Source organism: Leuciscus leuciscus (genome assembly GCF_965113295.1).
Source record: "Leuciscus leuciscus genome assembly, chromosome: 5".
In the NCBI taxonomy this organism is placed as follows: domain Eukaryota; kingdom Metazoa; phylum Chordata; class Actinopteri; order Cypriniformes; family Leuciscidae; genus Leuciscus; species Leuciscus leuciscus.
Genome location: NC_138729.1, coordinates 48,378,974 through 48,400,912, shown reverse-complemented (window position 1 = coordinate 48,400,912; position 21,939 = coordinate 48,378,974). Strand labels below are relative to the sequence as shown.

The window sequence follows — 21,939 nt, the reverse complement described above, 5'->3', positions numbered from 1 at the left end:
AACTTACGGCTGCTCTCTCTCTTTTCTGTAGATTGGTGTTTCTCTCTGTCAGAATAATCGATCGTGAATTGTTTCTTGTCAGGTGTTCGGTAAGTTTAGGGCATGTGAGTAAAGACAATCCTATATTCTACAAGTTTTCTAAAGTGATATAATAGAAATATCCTCAACTAGAGATCATTTGATTGTATGTGTGTTACTGTGGTGTTTATCAGCTCTTTATTTTAAGTTCACCCATTTCACCGCTTTTTCATACATTCCTGTAGTGTGTCATATTGCTGTTTATGACTGTAAAAGATCTGCAAAGTGTCAAAAATCAAAGTGCAGATAAATCAAAGTTATTGAGTTATTGTCTCCCAAAAGAAACAACCGATTCTGAACTGCAGGTTTTAGTTTTAGTTAACGGGATATTCCTGGTTGCAATGTTTGTGTGACCATAATAAACACGACAACATCCCAAGAATTATGAAATCCTCAGAAACAAGGATAAAATGTTACCACGGCCACATTTTAGTGGTGCACTGATAAACTACTCTCAAAAAAACAAGCTGTTGAACGAACTTAATTAAATTAAGGGAAACTTTTCCACGAAATTGAATTAAATTTATTTAATTTTTTTTGTGATTTGTTTTAATCTTGTTGTATGAACTTAAAATCATTTAGTCAAGACTGCAAAAAAATGGTGTCAGTCCTGCTAGATAAAGTTTTGCAATGCCTAAGAGAGAAAATTGTGTCAGATTACCTACGCTTAATTTTTGTCCTGACAATAAAATTGCCATCATTATAATTTTAGCTAACTTGACTCTACAGTTACTTACAATAAAAGTGAAATACTTGTTTTATTACAAAGTAACAATAAATATTAGTTATGTAGGTCTAAGCATGAGGTTTGATGCATATATAGTGTATACTGAGTGCCCACAGCCTAAACACAGTGAACCACTCTTATGCATAATGGTAACCACAAAAATCAAAAAATTAAAAAACTTTGTACTTTAGTAAAAACATTACAGAAAGTCCTCTAAGTCTCTAACATAACTGAACATTAAACACTAAAATTAACTAACAACATCTTTCCATTTACTGAAAAAAATAAATGAACAATTAAATCCCTAAATTTACCCTCCTAATGCAGTCCCTTGCAAAGCATGCTGGGAACTATAGATCCACTGTAGTTAGTTGTCAACAAAAATTATTCATGTAGTTTTCACACAAATGAATTAAGTAAACTTAAGTTTTAAATATATTAGGTTGATTGAACACAATTAAATTAAGTTGTAACAAAATGTAAAAAAAAAAAAAAAATCTTGTTACTTTAGTTTATTTTGATTAATTAAATTGAACAAGAGGCTCAAAAAACAATTTTTTTGGAGTGTACAGCTACTGTGACGTTTCTGGGGCTGATCTTCAATCACTAGAATTGACATTGGAATGAAATGGCACTTGGAAGGAGATGTTGACGTGTCTCAATTTTTTTAATTTTAATTTTTTTTGTTAAATTAGTCATATTTCAATGCCAATTTTAAATCTACAAGATTCAAGAAATTCTGAAATAAACATTACAATTTGTCTTGCTTCTCGATTCCTGTTTACGCACATGGAAACTGCAATCCCTCGTTTATTTGGGAATGTCTAAAACGAGACACTGGCAGTTACAGTAAGCAGATGCATTTGTGTTATGGAGATGATAATTGCTGTAAACGACACGACGGCTACATTTTCAGCATAACAGCATGGATATTATTAGCGTCGGGCTCAGACGGCATGACCTCGGACCGCCCACAGTCTGTTTACTGACCGCCTGATGCATTCTGCACATAGAAATGACAAGCGCTGACTGAAATGTCAGTCGGGGAGCGCAGCACCTTGTTGTCCTAGCGAGCGGTTCATGACCGGAGCTGTAATGTGCACCAGACTTAAAGCCGATGCACTGTCGGTGATAACATCACGTTTTATTTAACACGGAGAGGGCATAGAGGAATACAAGCATGAGACAGCATCATTAAAACACACTCGGAAATGCCAACGGACACATATTATTGCTAATATTGTATGTTTAGCTGTACTTGTGATGGACAGATTTTGTAGAACGTCTGTTGGTGGAGCTGAGCATCACAATAAAGTGTTAGCAGATGTTATGCAGACAGTCTACTAATACTCTATTAATAATCTAATGTCTGCTAGTTGACATATAGTTGCAAAGGTACTTGTAGTTACAGTAGTAGAATCTCTAAAAGTGAACTTTTGAAATAAAGTGTTACCTACCTATATTATATTATATTATATATGTCCAGATTTTACAGTAGAGCATCTATGTCATAATCACATCACACAAAGCTATCATATAACCTCTTTAAAGAATATAGCTTTATGGTTTTTTAAAATGTTTTATTGCTTTTTGTACTTTTGTATTTGTTTGGAGCTTGACTGCCTCTGGTCAGCATTAACTGCTATTATATTGCAAGAACTATGTAACAATTCTTGAGAAATTTGATGAAATAAATGCATTGAGTAAATGCTATCCTTAAACCATAGCTTTAGTTTAAGGATATTATTTGTGCATTTTGGCAGATTTGAAGTGAGTTTGGCCCCATTAACAGAGCAGATCTCCTGCTATTCAGCCTCGGCTTCTGCCTGTGTTTCTCCAGCCTCATCACCATACGTGTGTGTGTGTGTGTGTGTTGGCAGCTGGACTCTGGGTTGGAGTCATTCATCACGCTCAGGAGGAAGATGAGGGGGGTCTTCTGCTGTGTGATTTGTCGTGCAGTTCAGGGTGTGTCTGTTTTCTCTCTGTCTCTCTCACTGTGGGATCTCATAGTGTCGGCTTCACAGCTGCTGAGTTACACATAAAGAAGCACTTCAGCTTTCACACACATCACCATCACGCAGGCCTTCAGAGACTGTGTGTGTGTTTTCTGTTATTAAGAAATACAAAAGAAAGAGGCACTTAAGTGTGTGTGTGTGTGTGTGTGTGTGTGTGTGTGTGTGTGTGTGTGTGTGTGTGTGTGTGTGTGTGTGTGTGTGTGTGTGTGTGTGTGTGTGTGTGTGTGTGTGTGTGTGTGTGTGTGTCTCAACTAGTTGTAGTTTGGGGAATAAAAATGTGCTGGAAAATGTCTGAAATTAGCCAAATCTGACCAAATAAGTGTTTTAAAGGGGAAAAGTAGTTGTTTTATACTTTTATAGGCAGGTTTGGGTTAGTAGCGGTGTTATTTTAATATTCTTTATAGTATGTTTTAATATTTAATGGCTTTTATTTTCATACATTCAGTTTTAATTTTAATTTAAGTTAAAATTGTATTAATTTTGTCTTTTCATTTTTTTATATTTTTTTATATTTCAATTTAGCTTAATTTTTTTTTCTTCCAGTTTTAGTTTTAGCAGTACTTCAACTTTACCTTAATTTAAGCTTTATCCCAATTAATGAAATAATAATAATAAAAAAACAGTTTTTAGACAAAAAAAAAAATGGTTTATCAATTAAAGGAATAACTCGCCCAAACTTTTTATGTGAAAGATGATGTTGACCAGAATGAGCTTCTCTTTTCAGTATAATAAGAGAAACGTAATGCAGATTGTCAAGCTCCAAAAGTGATAAAGAATCACAAAATCAATAGTCCATATAGCTTGTGCACTGTATGTCTTATGAAAGTGGTGTGTGAGGAGCAGACTCAAACAGACCGTAGCTCTCAGCTTCAGACATTTATAAACTAATTTTATTCAACTTATAGAGGTTATATAATATGTCTGCAGTCTGCATTTGCTTTCATAAGTGCGAAATTTCTAAGGCTCAGATCAAGGAGAAGTAGTTCCTAATCTACCTCATAAAAAAAGTTTGCCTGTCTTATTTTTTTAGCTCCTCCCCTCCCCTGTTCACCAGCCAATCAGTATCTGATGCATACAATCAATCCAGACTCGAGGGTTCTGCAAACCCTACAGTTTTTCTTGTTGTTTTCTTGTTTTTACCCAGACATGCATCGAGCCTAAAATAGGCTTTGAACAGCATTCATTTTAACTAATAGGGATTGATGATGCTCGTTTTCCTTTTGTTTTCCAATATCTAACAGGGCTATTGCCGATAGGAGTAAATGTACAATCATTCTATGGGTACATTTACAATTATGCATTTAGCTGATGCTTTTATCCAAAGTGACTTACAAAAGAGGAACAAAAGCAATTTGTCAAAGAGCCAACGATATCCGGAATAAACAATGCCAGGTTTATTAGACAACTAGATTAGGAAGCGAGCTATAAAGGAGGAGAAATGCAGAGAAGAAAAGTTTTTTAGTTTTTTGTGTGAGTGTGTGTGTCAGTGCATGACTAATTCTTGCTTGGCAATTATAATTGAAGTCAGTCATTGCAAACATCAGACCATCACTAGTTAAAACAACACTTTGGATCACTCATTTTATCGTGAAGGTTGATATGTGCATATATTCCTGAGTGTGTGAGTCTGTGCTGATGCGATGTCACATGCGTTAGGCCTATACCTGGATCTATTAGTCCCATGCTCACATAATTTTGAATCCCTGCATCCGCTGTTGATGTGAGGAATCTTCTCCATCCAGTGTTTGTTGACAGCCGCTCTGATTCAAAGGTTTATTTGAGTTTCTTCACATTTGCTTCTTTAAAGGGATGTTTCGGGTTTAATACAAGCTAAGCTGTAACTACAGCATCTGTGACCTGCTGTCGATTACCAGAAGAAAATTTGGTCCCACTTTATATTAAGTGGCTTTAAGTACTATGTACTTACATCGAAAAATTTACTTTTTGTGAAAAACACTTGTGCTGCTATTGAGGTGTGATACGGGTAAGGTTAGGGACAGGTGTGGTGGTATGAGTGGGTTTAAGGGTGGGTTAAGATATAAGGGAAGGGTCAACAGTGTAATTACAAATGTAATTACATAAATTAATTACAGCTGTAATTATATGAAGTAATTAAAGCTGTAATTACAAGCAGGTATTTTAAAAATATAAGTACAATGTAAAAACATGAATGTACACAATAAGTCCATTGTATCAAATTATTAATTTCATTGTTGGTACATAGTAGTTAAAGCCACTTAATATAAAGTGGGACCAAAAATTTAGACTTATTCATCAGTTTATAAAAACAAACAAAAACTGTTTACAGTAGTGGACTTAAAATGGAAGTCAGTGGAACAAGACATATTGATGTTTTAAAGTGAGCTGTTTATCTGGTGTTTTTACTGTTTTATTTTTGGTATTTTGCAGATAGTTAAGTCACATCTTTTTGTGGTATTCTTGCATGTATTGTGAAAAATGCTAGGTTTTCTGGCTTTGTCATGACAAGGGGTGGTTGAATATGATTTCACTTTTCTAACTTTAGTTAGTGTGTAATGTTGCTGTTTGAGCATAAACAACATCTGCAAAGTTACAATGCTCAAAGTTCAAAGCAAAGGGAGATATTTTAAAGAAATTGCTTTTTAAGGACTACAACAAAGGGCTGGTTGGGACTACACGAGCTTCCTCTCGGGTTAGTGACATCATGAACCCTAAAATGTACATAAACCCCGCCCCGAAACACGATTTATAGATTATCATGACAGAATATGCTAATTAATGACTAGAAGATAACTGCACATAAGCTACATAAATTCAACTAACCATTCAGAAATGTTGTATGTTGTCACTTCTTCTTGAGTCTCTCCATCATTGTCTGACTTCGGTTTGAACATAAAAGGCTAAAAGTTTTTGAAATTTTCAGTGCATGTGTGAGTGAGGTAAAAGGACACAAGCTGTTGAAGCTCCGCCCCCTGTGCCGGGAGCAGCAGCTCATTTGCATTTAAAGGGACAGACACAAAACGGTGCTTTTTTGCTCACCCTCAAAAACGGACAACTTTAACATGCTATATACAGTAAAAATATCTGGGGGGTATTTTGAGCTAAAACGTCACATACACACTCTGGGGACATCAAAGACTTATTTTAAATTTTTCGAAAAGGGCATTATACCACCCCTTTAAATATCAGATACTTTGCACACACAAGGTTAGTAAGCGATTTTATCACACCAGTCTCATGTTAAAATGTTTAAAGTTGAAAGTCTTGTGATGATACTGTTGAAATAGTTTGTATTTAACACTGGTTTGAGTGCAGTGTCTTGCCCCATTGACTCTCATTGTAGAGAAAGTGCATCACTTCAGTTTTGTTTTTGCTTCTCTGTGGATCAACAACTATATTATACTGAACCCTGAAAATACACTCCAAGTATTCAAGTATTCAATCACTGGTATTGCTAGTTGGTTTATGTGCACTACCGGATAAAAGTTTGGTTCGGTAAGATTCTTTAATGTTTTTAAAAGAAGTCTCTTCTGCTCACCAAAGCTGCATTTATTTGATCAAAAATATAGTAAAAACGGTAATGTTATGAAATTGTATTACAGTTTAAAATAATTTCAATCTGATTATATTTTAAAATGTAATTTATTTCTGTGATGCAAAGCTGAATTTTCAGCATCATCAAGAAATATTTCTTATTTACATTTACATTTGGTCATTTAAAAACCGTGATACATTTTTTTCAGGATTCTTTTATGAATAGCAAGTTCAAAAGATCAGCATTTATTTGAAATAGAAATCTTTTGTGACATTATGAAAGGCTTTACTCTCACATTTGATCATTTTAATGCATCCTTTCTGAATAAAAGTATGAATTTTTATTTATTTATTTTTTTACTGACCCCAAATTATTGAATAGTAGTGTACATTTCCGTTAACTAGACATGTTTCACGTTTTATCTCAAGCATTTTAATTTTACGAGGCAACACGAGAGATCTGTGTTCTGCTCATCCTGTTTTTTGTTCAAAACTTCTGAATGCTTCAAAACTCTAAAATCTACTTGTCGACGTGAAACGGCTGATTGCGTATCAAATGTCACTTCGTTTCTCTACGTCTTTTGTGTAACATGAGTTAGCATTAAAATGAAATAAAATAAGATTAGTGAATAAAAATAGACATTTGTGAATTATTCAGAGCGTGACTAAACAGGTGCGAGTTAGACTTAGCAGACATCTACAGGGCCAATAAATCATTCATGAAAAATTAAATAAGCCATCCATAATTTATAAATGTGTTGGTAAGCAATTAATCATTTATAGTTGTTTGTAATGCTGATCATGTATCAGAGCTTTTGAATGTTTGAGAAGAAGAGGATCTTGGAGGACGTCGACTCTGAGACCTTCTGTATCGTTTGGAGGTTTTTTTGTGTGTTTTTTTGCTCCAAGAAAGTCTTGCCTCCTGAAGTACGAGGGCAAATGAAAAGGGAAAGAGGCTTTTATCAGGAAAGTTGTTTGGAGAGTTTTCTCCACAAGTGATCTGGGATTTCATCCGCCGTGTGCAGCTGCAGCTGCACCATTAAAGCCAGAGACAAAGTTGCACACACTTTGTAGTGTGTCCTTTTAACCTTTCTCCTTCAAGGTAACTCAGATCTCAGAAGTGGGACTTTTACAAGTTATCAGAGGTTATCGAGCTTGTCCTTAAATCCCTCAGGCGGTGCTGTGGTGTCTCTGATGTGTAACCTCCATTTCTCTCTGGCAGAAGTAGCTCCAATTCTACAAGGCCACTGGAGCCCGACTCCTCTAAGCCTTCGCAGAGCACTGCAATTCAGAATCGCCGGCATTGCTCTAAAAATCCTCGGCAGTCTCTCCATCAAAGCTGGCTGGGTTTATTTTGTGCTTCACTCTCGGCTGACCCATATCCTGTATATAGCAAGCCCATGATGACGATGATAACCTGAGTCTTGAACCCGGTCCTATGCTGACAGAATTGGGAAGTTGCCTGCAGAGATGATGAATGGACCAACGGCGTGAGAGTTTAGAGTAAAATTGTGAGATTTTTATCGGGATGTTGCATTCGTTGGTGCCGCTGACCTCTGCACTTGTGTATCTGATGGTATGAGTGAAATCTGAACACTTGACCGGGTTTTAAAGGGGTCATATAATGGAAACCAGATTTCCTTGGCTTTATTAAGAGTAATATAAAAGTTCAGTGTAATATAGCTTGTTTTTCCCAGTGGTGCAGCGTCATGGGAAAATAAATCATATTTTACCTCAGTTGTTTATCTGAGTTTGCTGTCTGAATTGAATGTGATTATATTGTGTACAGCAAAATAATACAAACACAACACATCAGTTTGGCATGTTGACTGAGGTTTGGTGAAGAAAACTTAATCTCTGATCGCACTATTTTTTTTTTTTTATTATTATTTTTTTTTTGGGGGGGGAAATCAAACTGCCTTCCTGTCACAGAGGAGCGGCTAGACAGATGGAAATTAAGGAGCAGAGAGAGGTGGATCTTAATATCAGCTGTTAAACTTTATTAATAAACAAAACTAAAAAAAGACAGTCCAAAAATAGTGATAGATTCTATTTACACTAATATTTTCTTTGCAATAAGTGTAAATAATAGTTAGATGCTATTTATAATTATAAATGGTGCAGATACTATTTGCACCTCAGTGTTGTTGTACAATGAAACAAAATGCAATAATAACATAGTGTAAATTATTGTATTTATTAAAATTATAAAATGGAGGCCGCCTTATTGGGACAAAAAAGCCCTCCCTACACCTACCCCTAACTCTAAACACTTTATTATTAAACACGTTAGACAATTTATTTGCACTTTTTGAATGTTTTCTTCATTTTTATTGAAAATAAATGCCTTTCTGATTTGATATGTGATGGGAAAAGGGAGTATAACGGATTCGAACTCGGATTCAAAACTTTCTGCAATGCTCCTTACCTCTACCCTATTGGTTCTGTTGACAATCCTGCGCCTTTTATCATTTTGTCTGGCCCAATCAGATGTCAGCGGGCGGAGTTAGTGTAAATAGCCTCTGCCAACAAGGCGGGATATTTGCACTAAGTGTTAATAGACACTCCCAAAAATAAAGTAAAAAATAGGACTCACAGGAGTACAAAACATAACAGATTTGGCTAGTACTCAAATACAATACAGGACAGAACTAAACTCAGGGTTTAAGTACACAAGATAATGACAAACTCAACCAGAAACAGGTGTGCAACATAATTAGTAACCATGACAACAGATGAAGAGTGGGAACGTGGGTACCAAAGGAAACAGCAGCACAACACAGGAAAAAGGTGACACAAACTCATGAGCCCCACAAGTAAAAACGTTCAAGTATTGTCAAATTATGTTTACACATTTATTTTACTCGTAAATTTAAGAGAGAGACAAAAAAACACTATAAAATCCCATAGGAAAATCTTGAGGGAACCAGTGGTGAATAAGGGTGCTTTCACACTTGGTTCGATTGTGAAAGCGCCCTAAGTCTTCCGGGATTTGACGTCATCCCTGCACCACTCAATTATTAATGGTGCGATAGTGCTGTGTGACATTATAGAATTGATTTGATCAATTATTGTGATGCACCAAGAGTGATGGGCAATATACCACTGATTTGACACCACAATCATGAGCAGATTAGACTGCCCGCAGTTACATATCAAAGCATTTACTAATTTCATGCACTAAAAGATTGTTAATGTAAGTCTTTAAGGTACAGTAGCAAAAATCACGCATCGCGTTAGTTCAGGCAGGCCACGTCAGGCAAGCTCGCATCAGCTGATTGTCTAATTTGTTTTTCCTGTACAGTTCAATACATTGCAAGCTTTTCTATCATGTGTTTGTATTTTCACAACTCATGTAATTGAGAATTGTAATTATGTATGCATATACTGGTTCTGTTGTTTACCCCAGGGGGGTTTGACTTGCTGCTCTCCCCGCTCTGTCCAGGCAGATAGGCGTAGGAGTTTTGCCCAGAACAGAACCATACCGCCAACACTAACTGTATGCTATAATTGTAATAAATGTATATATTTGGTGAAGTGTTCCTGATTGAAATAGCCAGTTTAACCCTTTGATGCATGACATCTACTACAGTGGAAAGATCATTAAAACCATTCAGCATGTGATGATACGTATTTCCAAACAACCATGGGTGGTTGACCTTTGACTCTTACTCATAACTCTATCTGACTGTCCTCTTTATTCTGCATGTCAATGTATATTTTATTCATGAGGACATAAATTCAAAATTGGCTGACAAAAGCAGTGGCTAGTAGGCACCCTATTATGATCTACTATGATATTTTATTGAAGAGTAGATTGTAAATCTTTCCAAATACAAAATTTGTAAACAAAAAGGTCTGGTAATGATCATATAGTTGTTTTTGAAAACATTTAAATATAATAATTCATGCATTAAAGGGTTAAGTGTATGGCTCAGAGAGAGGGTGGAGAGAGTGACTAAATTATTAGACTGAGTATCAAGGATAAAAACGACACTTTTGTTCTAAAACAAGTGTACAGTATGATCCCTTTAAAGGTTGATTTCAGCTCTTGTGAGTGTGTGTGTGTGTGTGTGTTTGTCGTGTCGACACAGTGATGGATTTATCAAGGTGCTGCAGGCCTTATTAGTGCGGTAAGTTTCTCCAAGTTTGTAAGTTCAAGAATGTGATTGACAGTAACTCAATAGGGGGTTTCTTTTCCAGATCTCACGGCTTTGATTAGCGATGGCGCAGGAAAACTTGGAGTTCTGTTCTCATATCTGTGTCTCTCTCTCTGTGAATCCCAGTCATGCTTGTTATTGTGTTGTATCACAGTGTGTCCATCCGTGTGGAACTATGTGATGTTTGGTTGCAAGCATCCACTCGAGGGAAGCTCTTTCTGCTCTGGATTGAGGACATGTTACCGCATTCTCAAATGCTACTCTGACAGGAGAGGATATCATCATCATCATCATCATCATCATCATCATCAAAACTCTGTCATGGACCACATTTACACACACACACACACACACACACACACACACACACACACACACACACACACACACACACACACACACACACACACACACACACACACACACCGCTGCCCTCAGACTCTATTCGTAGTGAGTCACACAGTTTGTGTTTCTAATTCAGCCTGATCATCTTTTCACTCATTACATTTTTACCGCGTGATAAATACAAACTGCACGGCACAACGGTTCATATGTTCATAGTCTCCAAATTATGAACAGAATTGGATAAATATTAAGTCTGCTGTTTAAAATAAATAAAGAACCGATGTAGGAGAATGGTTATTAAGCGACGACAGCGGGAAACTTTGTATATTTGTGCAGTGTACGCATATCAAAAAATCTATTCGGATTTGAATCTTTTGACTTATAAACGCGCACATCAACCCGATCATGTTTCACATCACGATGTTTAGCGTTCATGTGAACTACAATACATTCAGATTCATCAATCGTAATGAATTCAGTCCGAATGAAACAAATTTGTGCATGTGAACATATCCAGTCTCTGCGGAGTTGGCAGTTATGGCGGTCTTACCAGCTCTTAAAGGGGTCATATAATGGTACATGCACTTTTACAAGTTGATTGCACTGAAATGTGTGTTGGCAGTGCCTGTACACAACCATCATATAATTATAAAAATCCATCCAGTGGTCTTTTTAAAATCTCCTTGTATGTTTTCCCGTCTCAAATCGAGCCGTCTGACTGTGTGACGTCACATGGTCGGACGCCCCTCCCACGATTGTTGATTGACAGCAGCGTTTCAACACAGACCCGCCCTGAGCGAGCTGTCATCATCATAGTCCGCCATTGTTGATACGCTGGAGCAGATTGTGGTGTTCTGTTCTTGGGTGTAATAACGAACACAGCATCATTTTGATGTTCCTAAATCCGAACCGCTGAAGACGCAGTGGCTGAGTTTTGTTTTCGAAGGGAATATTCCCCACGATCAACGTCAATGCTTTCATGATTGAAATTAAACACATAGCGTTCGTATCTCACTACTCTACCCTGCCAGTACATACAAAGATAGATCAAAGTGACATCACGTTAACCAACCATTCAGAAACGTCCTGTTCGAGCCTTAATTGTCGAACTTCTTCGGGCCGTCATTTTGTTCGACTCTGGTTCAAATTGATACGCTTGCACAGATGTGTCCTCAGAGACTCCTGCTGCCATTCTTTCTCCAAAATATACCCTCAACTGTTGTCAAGGCAACTCTCCACGTGTGTGTTGTGTCAAAACGCCCCACAGAACAGAGGGGTGGGGTGAGCAAAGCTCATTATCATTTAAAGACACATGCACTTAAATGGCGTGCTGAAAACAAGAGCTGTTTTTGACCAGGTAAAATTAGTGTTTTCTTAAAATACTAATGAGAATTTTTAATTAAAGTAAACTTTTCATTTAGACCCTAAAGAATCATATTAACTTGTACAATTAACTTTAACGCTGCATGAGCTCTTGGATGGTTATACATGATGAGCTATATAGATTTATTATTATTATATTTTTTGTCATTAAGGGAAATCATCTTGACTCAGTTACAAATTTGCCTGGTAAATCATAAAGATTTTTTTTTTTTTTTTTACACTTTTGTATTTATTGCATTGCATATTGTATGTTCAGGGGTGACATTGATAAGCAGACATGGTATTTATGACTGGATGTAACTTTTTACACTTTGCGGTAAAAATGGCGCTCCTACTGAGTTTGTCCTATCAGTGCGGCTCTCATGAAAAAAATAGTGAAGACCACTGCACTAAAGGGTCATGGTGATACAAAAAAAAGTATTAGTTGAAATATTGAACTTATTTTATAATTGATGAACTTTGCACAGTTATTGAACTGAACTGAATCTGAACTCAAAAGTTTTGTGACTGAATTTTTTTTGGAGTATTGTTAACATTTTGCCAGTGAATGCAAAAGGGGATTTGTGAGTGAAATCAGTTTCACAGGGTCACCAACACTTTTGCGTGAGTGATATTGTATGTTTTTTCTGGTGCTATTGTAGAATTTGGTTCAAAGTGATATTTCAGAAAGCAGCATAATGAAGTTTCCTACCTATTGAAACAGACTTCATGTCAGGAATGAGCATGTGATGCCTTAAAATGCGCCCTATGCAGGCTACAATATGCACACAACTATTCCAGGAGAGTTATGGTGCAGTAGACCAGTTTGACATTTTTTAATGGGGTCATATAATAAATAAAAAAATTCTCTACGCTTTGGAAATAAAACAGTTTGATAAAAGCTTGACCACCCAAACAGAGCATTTATTTATTAGCATTTAAAAAATTGCTTATTCATAGAAACTCTATAGAAAGTACAGTGACAAAAGCAGGCTGTTTAACCATATGGATCAAAGGGAGGATGGAAAATATTCATGAAAAACTAAATTATGTGCAAGAAACCTTGACTAACATTGAAAGTGGGCTTATAAGTGGGAATAAAAATAACATGATTAAAAAAATGTAGAAATGACCCCTTTAATAAAGTCTGTCTATGTTTGCTGAAGCAGACGGGAGCATCAGTGGATGTTCTCAGTCTGTAATATTGATGGAAAAATGTAGGATTTATTCATTTGAGTCTGAGTTCAGCTGGGGTTTGCGTACGACACTCAATCTTTCAGTAAGAGGAAGAGAGAGAGAGAGAGAGTGAAAAACGACAGGAAACAGTGAGAGTCCTTGCCTCTGCGGAAAGATGTATTATATATGAAATATTATATAATAGAAGCATGTATATAATATATTATGCAACACACATACATATACATCTCTGCATGCTGTCAAGTCAAACATTGGGATTTATTTGATTGAATATGGCAATAAAAACTCCAGCTGAACACAGACATCTGTCAAATTCATCTACAGTAACTATCCCTCCATAAAGAGAGTTTGATTGACAGGTGTCAAATGCATCATCCTCTTCCTCAGCGATCAGAAAATGCACTTTGGCTGCTAATTGTTTTAGGAATGTAATGTACACTTTAAAACAATGTAAGAATAATCATTTGACTCTCGTGTGAATCAAATCAAAGTCATACAAACAGATGACTGAACAATTAGCATAGTTTTTGACTTTATTTGAACTTTATTGATCATCAATATATCTATTTATTGAACATCTGATTTTATATTGCTGTCGATGGGAGTGTAGGATGGCGAGAGTTTATTTCGGGCTGTTCTGGACTAATCTTGTCTTTGTTTCTTGAATATTTCATATCTTTTAATATCACGCACAGATGAAAGTAAAATTTGTGATGCAAAACTCTCTCTGTGTTTTAGAAATTCAACTCCCTGGTTGGTTTGTTTATCAGATGTTACCATACCAGCAGCCTAAATGCTTTTTAAAGTTTAAATTAGTTTTAAAATGAGTATTCATGTAGTGTTGTGGTATAATGGGTATTGGAGACGCACACAAATCATATTCTGGAAAGACCTTTGAGAGACTGATACCAGAATAGAGCCAACATTTTCCATGGTAACCATTATTTCAGCCAAAATACCATAGTTAGTAACTATGGTATTTTGGATGAAATAATGGTTAACATGGAAAATGTTGGCTAAAGTAATTCTGTAATAAATGGAAATTTTAAGGGGTCTCAGTAAGTGAATGTAGACTTAATGAGCTCAATGGTTACTTTGTCATGGCTTTTCCCTGTGCATTATTTATTTTTATTTTTTAAATTATTATTTTTTTGTGTATTTTAACTCTTTCCCTGCCAGGGTTTTTTAAAAAGTTGCCAGCCACCTGCAGCGTTTTTGATCATATTCACAACATTTTCATGGCCCCCAGAACATTATGTTGAATGAATATCTGAACATGCAATATATAAAAAGCAAGAAAAGAGCCTCTGCTTTAAAAAAACCAAAACATTTTTATTCTAGCTTTATGCATTCTTTTTTAATTTTTTTTTATCAACACTTGAATGTGGGCAAGTTTAATAAAAAAAGCAATATTTTGAGCAAAAAGCTGAGAAAAACAAGTTTTTGTCAAAGGCTACATCCAGATCGGATTCAGAACGATGATTAAATCATATTGCAAGTGAATGTAGAATTAATGAGCTCAATGGAGAATTTGTTATGGCTTTTTCCTGTGCATTACTTTTTTTTCTTTTCTTTTTTTTTGTGGATTTTAACTCTTTCCCTGCCAGGTTTTTTTTTTAAGTTACCAGCCACCGCCAGCATTTTTTATCATATTCACAAAATTTTCATGGCCCCCAGAACATTATGTTGAATGAATATCTGAACATTCAATATATAAAAAGAAAGAACAGTGCCTCTGCTTTTTATTCTAGCTTCATGCATTCTTTTTTTTATATCAACACTTGAATGTGGGCAAGTTTCATTAAAAAAGTAACATTTTGAGCAAAAAGCAGGGTGTGGATCGGACTCAGATCGATGCTCAAAACACAGATGGAGTAGATCGAGTCCATCAACACCCCCAAAGCTTCACAGTCCTATAGCTTATCCTGGGTAATATTTCATTGGTAACATTAGGCAGTTTGGATTTATATGCTGTTTAATGTTGATGATCGCATTATTTTACATATGCGTCTTCTTACATATGATATCGCTTGTTTCCGCCTCTTCTTCGCCTGTGTTTTGATATGGAGATTCAGTACTCTTTCAGAAGATGTGCAATAGCACCCCCTACCATATAATAGTGAAAACAGGGATAGCCGGAAATTTCCATCAATGGCGGGGAAAGAGTTAAAGGGGTAGTTCACCTAAAACTCAGTGTTTTTTGCCCATGCAATGAAAGTCAATGGGGTCCAATTTTTTTTTAACAACATAGTTTAAATATTCATAATTTCTTCATGCTTAATTTTTTTAACTCTGCAGCAAAGGTGTACGTTTGACAATTTACCCACAATACCATCTGTTTCTCGTCATCTAGGTAACACCGAATGCTTTTGTTAAAATCTGAAGCGTGACATGCCACATTTACTGTGAAGTTCTTCCGCTCACTTCCATTCTCTGCATCTGTTATTGCTTTTGTTGAGCATTCGCTCATAATGCGCAGTCTGAAATGGGTTTTTCAGAGGAACATTGAGCTTTGAAGCGCTGTGAGTTGGCTGTCTGATGGAATGAGGGAGTTCATCTTTGTTTGTAATGATGTTCATGTTTTGAGAGCGTGTGAGTTGGTGGTGACAGCCGTTTTTGTTGTCACAGATAATGAGGACGGAAAACAGCCCTCTGTCACTGCATCTTGTGTGTGTGTGTGTGTGTGTGTGTGTGTGTGTGTGTGTGTGTGTGTGTGTGTGTGTGTGTGTGTGTGTGTGTGTGTGTGTGTGTGTGTGTGTGTGTGTGTGTTTGTAATACTCTGCATCTGGTCCCAGTTCAAAACCGCAGTTACTAAATTACACTGCGCAGACTTTTCCAAAACATATGAACGTTAAATGTACAGAGAAACACGGAGATAGGCTGTTTTTAATAGCTCCAGTGTCACTGTTTGCTTTTATCAGCCTCTATAATATCATTCATGAAACACAAGCAGGGCACAATTCTGTGTAAAACACTCTGGATGTAAATTGTCATATTAAAGCACCCCTATTATGCTTTTTTGGATATTAACTTTAATGTAGTGTGTAATCTAGCTGTTTGTGACTGGAAAAGGTCTACAAAGTTTCAAAGATCAAAGTACAGATAAATGGAGTTTTTTTTGTGCTGCCAAAGCAAATCCACTTTGCATGAACTTCCAAAGGATGACGACTCGTCGTAAAACCGACGCCAACGTAAAGGTCCTTGCTCACTGCATATGAGTCCCGAATGTCCATTTTGTATGCTTTTTATTTGTATTCGTCATCCTAAAAATTCGTCATGCACAAAAACCTTGCACACTGAGGGCCCTATTTTAACGATCTGAAACGCAAGTATCAAACGCAAAACGTAAGTAACTTTGTGGGTGGATCTCGGGCGCTGTTGCTATTATACCGGAGGGATAAATGACTCTTGCACCCGACGCACATCTAAAATGGTTTGGTCTGAAGTAGCTTCATTACTCATAGGTGTGGTTTGGGCGTAACACAAAATAAACCAATCACAGCGTCATCTCACATTCCCTTTAAGAGCAGGCGCGCTTGTTCTAAAGCGGATTGCTATTATAACGGCGGATTTGCCAGGCGCACGCCAGGAGCGGTTCACAGCCGAGGAGACCGACGTTGTGACATTGTGTAAAAGACAGAAAAGTGACATTGGGGATGGAGAAACCCACCTAAATTAGCACAGGCGTATAATAATTTGGGTAAATGTGTAAGCTAGATTTATGCCTATTTTTTCACATCTTCATGGACACCACAATGATTTCCCTCATGTGGAATATTTTTCCTTGTAATTATGTATGGTATGCAAAAATGGCAACAACTGCAACTGTGTGTAGAGTAGAAAAGCAAAGTGTATGCGTGATGTGCACACGCTACATTATGGCCAAGCATGCACCCTTAAAATAGTATCTGAATAACGCGGCACTGACTGTAGACTAGGTTTTTCCTGGTCAGTGGCGGAATTGTTTTCTGGAACTGCAAAATAGCACCAGGGAACGTTTGCGCCGGAACACGCCTCCTCTTTTCGCTGAACCGCCCCCAGGAGCGCAAGTTCATTCCCTAATTTACCGACGTGCGTCTGCCGAGGGAAAAGTCCACTGTGCGCGGGTGCAAAATAGGAATGATACATGTGTCGGTGTACAAAGTCAATTGCGCTGGGTGCAAGATAGGGCCCTGAGTTAATACGTTGCGAAAAGATTCGCAAAACAATACAAAATGGAGTCTTCAAGCAGTGAGGATGATTTTGATGTGCTCTATCTTTTAGGAAGTATTGGGTCTATCCAATCCTGAGATTGCGTAGAGAGGACGGAGAGTTCCACCTCCTTATCAAGGAGCTGCGGGATTATCCCGAGCAATTCAAAGTTTACTTCATGATGTCAGTGGCTCAGTTTGACGCTTTGCTAGCGATACTGGAGCCACATACTAAAAACAAGACTGCCAGTTTCCGTGAACCAATTGATCCTGAACAGTTGTGGATTTTGGCGTTTGCTTGTTCGGTGGCTCTGTATTGTCAAAATACCTCTCAAAATGCTTGCTACCGATGTGAAAAACGCAGAAAATCGAACCCGATCTTTTTTTTTCTTTTTTTATGATGGACGAAAGTTTCGGGGGCAATGTGTAAACGTGATTGACGCAACGTGAGGTCGTATTTATTTTTTTAACTCCGTGTGCAAGGACCTTAAAGGGTAACTCTCGCCAAAATGCAACCGAGGGTCTTTTTGTTAATCTACCCGAGGCATACTTTCGTTTAAAAGCATAATTAGAATGGAAACTCCACTTTTAAGATCGACCGTATTTTCGTTTTCGGTCAAATTGCCTTTTGAATGGGAGTGCTTGGGGCACAACTATGATAGCATCAAAAATCGCTATTTTTAAAACACTAAGAAGGCTCGACACAACATGAAACTTTGCTGGAAGTATCACCAGGGGCTCTACACATGAACTCCAGCATTGAGAACATTGTTCGTGTACACAGAGTTTACTAAAAAGAAAGGTTTTGAACAACTCACTGTTTTTCTGTCCGCCGGCATTTCCAAATGTGAATGAACTGACTCTGAATTTTAGTATTGCTTCTTATATGAGGATCCTTCTTCAAATACAAGGTAAATATTGATTTTCACTAACGACAAAACAACAAATTATCCGTGAATTAACATGGAATTAAGCTTTAGGAGCTTTCCATCTTTACTCTCCTCCCTGTTACGTTGCATTCAGAGATCGACTATTTTTGACAGTCAAAATGCCGGCAGGTTCAAAACCTTTCTTTTTAGTAAACTCTGTGTACACGAACAATGTTCTCAATGCTGGAGTTCATGTGTAGAGCCCCTGGTGATACTTCCAGCAAAGTTTCATGCTGTGTCGAGCCTTCTTAGTGTTTTAAAAATAACGATTTTTGATGCTATCATAGAAGTGCCCCAAGCACTCTCATTCACAAGGCAATTTGACCGAAAACGAAAATACGGTCAAACTTAAAAGTGGCGTTTCCATTCTAATTATGCTTTTAAACGAAAGTTTGTCTCGGGTAGATTAACAAAAAGACCCTAGGTTGCATTTTGGCGAGGGTTACCCTTTAACTGTTCATATCACTGTGTATCAAGTGCTGAGAAAGATCCGGAGCTGAAGTTGTAGTCAGATATGGAAATGGTTATTGTTTCTGACACGTGCTGCAAGCTGTTGACCAATCATAACAGACTGGGATGTCTGACCAATCAGAGCAGAGCAGGCTCTCAGAAAGGAGGGGTTTAGAGAGACTGAATCTTTGATCGAACCATTTCAGACACTGAGGAAAGAGCTGATGCTGCAATGGATATGAGAAAAAATAAAGTGATTTTGACCTTGAATGCATGAAACCTATTGTAGGAGACTCCAAAACAAAATCAGGAGCCTTTAAAATAGCATAATAGGGGCACTTTATATTCAGTGTTAGAGTGCTTTTTGTACAAAGTGTCTCCATTTAATCGCAGTGCTCTCTAGGCGATACAATTGAAATATTAGAGATCACATTTTTTATGTTATTTTTCTATTCTTATGTGGACAATCGCATAATGAATTGAAGACGGCTTTACTTTCAGAATTATTTTTTTTTACCGTGCTTCTGACCCAGGTGTTCTTTTGCGAACAAAATGTCTCAACAGCATTTCTAGAGGTTTGATAAATTTAAAAATACTAATTTTCAAGGACATCTTCAAAAGAAAAAAACACTTCATTTCATCTCAGCTGTGCCACAGTTCAGTGATGGTGTCCAATGATAATTCCATAGTATCATGAGTTAAGTGAATAAATATATATTTTTAAATTAATATAAAAATGTATATAAATAATTTCAATAATTATAGAATTTATATATATACACAGAGACATAGATAATATATATGTGTGTGTGTGTATATATATATAATTTTTAGTATTCATCAAAGAATCCTGATTTTTTTTTTTTTTACATAACTGTTTTCAACATTGATAATAATAATAAACATTTCTTGAGCAGCAAATCATCATATTAGAATGGATCATGTGACACTGAAGACTGGAGTAATGATACTGAAAATTCAGCTTTGATCACAGGAATAAATTAAATTTTAAAGTATATTCAAATAGAAAACTGTTATTTTAAATTGTAATAATATTTCACAATATTACTGTTTATTTTTGTATTTTTAATCAAATAAATGCTGCCTTGGTGAGCATAAAGAGACTTCTTTTAAAAACATAAAAAAATCTTACCGATCCCAAACTTCTGAACGGCAGTGTATATATATATGAAGTCTTTTATGGTGTTCGGGTCAGTAGTATTTATAATTAGCTTTAAGAACAATAGAAGTGAAAGGGAAGTAAACACGTGTGTGTCCAGACAGAGTCCAGCTGAGCGGTAGTCATGTGTCGTGTGTATGATGGATGAGTGTTCACATGAGTGTTCATTAGAACAGACACAGCTATTGTCTGTATTTAAATGAGCATGTGTTAGGCTGATATTGAACACGCTGTAAACACACACACACACACACATATATGCAGCTCGATCTGGTTGCTCCTGATAGCTTTGAAGTGCCGGCTGCTCTTGGCGGTGTGTGTCCTCACGCTGGGTCAGTAATTAAACGTGATATTTATCATGGTGCTGTGTGTAAATGATGAGTCTGGGGACGAGTGATAAACACTGTTGATTATAAGAGCTCATCCAGGCTGCGTTGCCTCTCCTTGACTTTGTGTGTAATACACTCACAGACGCACATAAACACACACAGAAAGTGGAGTGCTGGAGTGCCGTGTGTGTTTTCTGTTTGATCTATGATCGGATTAATTACCTCTGCTCTTATTACAGGAATATTCTGGGCTATTTTAGACTCAATGTTTATCGACAGCATCTGTGGCCTGCTATTTGAGTACTAAAGTTGATTGATTGATTGATTGATTGATTGATTGATTGATTGATTGATTGATTGATTGTGGTACTTTCTGTAAGGGTGAGAGACAATATTTGTAAATTATTAATGTAATAATACACTTAATATGAATTAATGTGGCTATTAACAATAGTATTAAATATTGATTTTGTATAAAAAAAATCATGATATTGCATTGTTTGTTTATTTATTCATTCATTCTGATGCTCATGGTGCTTTTTGTAAGGTTACAATATTTGTAAATTATTATAAAAAATATATATTTTTTCAAATTAATAAATAATAAATTTGATTATTAATGATAATATTATATATTGATTTTGCTGTTTTTTTTCTCATGATATTGCATTAGATTGTTTCTATTTTATTTATTTTTTACTAATTCTTGTGCTACTTTTTTTCTTTTTTTTCCTTTTTTTTTGTAGGGGCAAAGAGACAATAGTTATAAATTATTGAATATAATTTATATGTATCTGTTTGATTGTTAACAGTTATATACCAGTATCAATTTTGCATTATTTTCTTCATCAGTACTTGAGATCCTTGTTTATTTTAGTCATATATTTAATAATCTGACGTTCATGATACTTTTTATAAGGTTAAAGAGACTAAATATTTGTAAATAATAATATAATTATAAATATAATAATAATATGAATTCATTTAATTATTGACAATATTATATATTGAAATATAAATATATTTTCTCATGCTATTACATCAATGTTTCATTGTTTCTATTCATTTTTTATTTATTTATTAATCGGACACTCATATTATTAATTTGACTATTTTCTATTTTTCTATTTATCTGCATTAATTTTATTTCTTGTTTAGTGATGTTGGACAAAAGCGAAGGCAACCATGTGCGCTAGAGTTAAAAACCGGCGCAGCAGGATCATTGCCCCATAGACTCCCATTATGAATTCATAGTGTAAACACAATCTCTGTTCATTTTTACAAACTGAGGGAGTATTTTCTGCAGTGACTGACGGCGTGTCACAGATGCCATCGTATGGGGGTTAAGTTGTATTTAACCTGGAATATTCCTGCAGTACTGGACCGTTCACTGTTCATCAATAATACACTCACAAGCTACGGAAGGTTAAGCTGATAAACGTGACCCCTCTCGTGTTCCAAAGG

General features: G+C 36.2%; 1 protein-coding gene and 1 long non-coding RNA gene across 5 annotated transcripts in view; both read left to right on the top strand.

The window, feature by feature from the left end:
• unc5ca (unc-5 netrin receptor Ca) overlaps positions 1 to 21,939 on the top strand; it is a 181,469-nt gene that overhangs the window by 28,123 nt on the left and 131,407 nt on the right. The gene's annotated exons all lie outside the window — the stretch shown is intronic.
• LOC309499758 lies at positions 5,215 to 10,815 on the top strand. The gene is made up of 3 exons (XR_014206330.1): positions 5,215 to 9,087; positions 9,151 to 9,265; positions 9,306 to 10,815. It is a non-coding gene; the product is annotated as an uncharacterized lncRNA (long non-coding RNA).